The sequence below is a fragment of the Chenopodium album genome, chromosome 3 (genome assembly GCF_948465745.1).
Source record: "Chenopodium album chromosome 3, dcCheAlbu1.1, whole genome shotgun sequence".
NCBI classification, from domain to species: Eukaryota; Viridiplantae; Streptophyta; class Magnoliopsida; order Caryophyllales; family Amaranthaceae; genus Chenopodium; species Chenopodium album.
Window position 1 is genome coordinate 65,139,314 of NC_137836.1, and position 1,979 is coordinate 65,141,292.

Here is a 1,979-nt window from a genome sequence, read left to right on the forward strand (position 1 = left end):
AGGTTATTTTCTTTTTGTCTCAGAGAACGTTAGTTCTTTGAGGCAAATCTCATATTTGCTTTTTGTTTTTTTTTGTTTATGCCCAGGTGTTCCAGATCAGGGTACATCCCATTCGATCCTGAGATCGAACGTTCCTTCCATAGGCAGAAAAATCTTTACAAGCAAATTCTGGCAGACTCTGGTGATAATAATAATCACCGCGATCCTCCAACTGGTTCTAGCGATTCAGAGGTATCATCAGATACAGAATCAGAGATGACGGCTCCAAAGAAGCTTAGTGATTACTCACAACCCAAGCTTACAGATTTTCCACATCTCACCCCCCACTCCGGCTCTTGATGGGGTACAATTTGAAATTAAACCTCAATTTATAACGATGATAGAGAGGAAACAATTCAGTGGAGCTAAGGGTGAAGACCCAAATCTCCACATTGCCGACTATTGTCAATATTGTAATACGATCAGGCAAGCCGGGGTCACTCAAGACCAAATCAGGGAGATTCTCTTTCCCTTCTCTTTAACTGGAAAAGCTAAATTGTGGTTTAATGGCTTAAATAGAATTGCACTTGGTATAACTGACTAGGAAACTCTTGTTTTGAATTTTTATAACAAGTACTATCGTGCAGAGAGAACAGCTGTACTATGGAGTGCGATTCAGAACTTTTCCCAAGAAGCCGATGAATATTTATATGAGGCTTGGGAGAGGTTCAAGGACCTACAAAGAGAATGCCCCCACCATAATTTAGCACAATGGCAGTTAATCCAAGCCTTCCACAATGGCATTGGAAATTCTTCTAGAATAATTTTAGATTCTTCAGCTAGTGGGAGATTTATGAATCTTAATGTTGATGATGCAGGTCAGGTTATTGAAGATATGGCGATACACAATTCCCAATATGGGAATCCTAGAGGGTTTTCTAACAAGGGGAAGCATAGTGTTGACTCTGTATCCTTTTTGCAAGCTCAGTTGACCTCTATCTGCCAAAAATTAGATAATCTGAGCATTGCTAATGTAGCTAATGTTTCTGCAATTAATAATAATTCTAATGAGGCTTTCTGTGAAAATTGTGGTATTATAGGTCATTAGGAACAAGATTGCAGGAGTTCCGTGGAGCAAGTTAATGCCTTTCAAGCTTACAGGCAGAATAACCCATACTCCAACACCTACAATCCTGGGTATTGGAATCATCTGTACCTTTCCTACCGGAGTACTAATGTTCAAAATCTACCACCACAAGAACCACATGCGCCACAACAACAACATCAGAAATATTACCATCCCAATGCTTGCCAGAAGAACCAACCACAACAACCCTCCTCATCTTTCGACCCTTCTTTGGTGGAAATTAGAGCGATGTTGGTTAATGTGCAGAAGCACATGGAGAGTAGAGATGTGACAATTGATTCAATCCTAGCGCACAATAAAATTGTAGATAATCAAATTGCGCAACTTTCCGCTACTCTACAAGCCCGCCAACAGGGAGCTCTGCCAGCACAGCCGACTAGGCCTACGGATCAAGCCTATGCAATTACTCTAAGGAGTGGTTCAAACTATGGAGGGCCCCCTATGCCCAGAGTTGATGAACCTGTTTTATTAAATAATGCTAATTTTGATTCCATTAAACCTGACAATGTAGCTAATAGCCCTGTAGGGCTAAAGGATAGTACTAACATATCTAATTCTACATTGCAGAGTACGACTCCAGAGAAGGTGGCTACTCCAGATAAGAGCAACAATGCTCCAAAGCCAATTATCAAACTTCCATTCCCCAATCATCACTTGAAGACAAATTTGGATAAGCAGTTTGGTAAGTTCTTGGAGATGGTGAAATATGTGAAGGTAACAGTTCCTTTCACTGAATTAATCACACAAATTCCTTCGTATGCAAAATTTATGAAAGAAATATTGACAAGGAAAAGGTCTATTAGTGAGGTAGAGACAGTAGCTTTCACTGCAAAGTGCAGTGCCGTACTTCAGA

The 1,979-nt window shown here is 40.3% G+C and overlaps 1 non-coding gene across 1 annotated transcript; it reads right to left on the minus strand.

Moving 5' to 3' along the window:
• Positions 1-637: 637 nt before the first annotated feature.
• Positions 638-744, minus strand: LOC145625894 (small nucleolar RNA R71). The gene has a single exon (XR_014110789.1). It is a non-coding gene; the product is annotated as a small nucleolar RNA R71 (small nucleolar RNA).
• Positions 745-1,979: the final 1,235 nt, after the last annotated feature.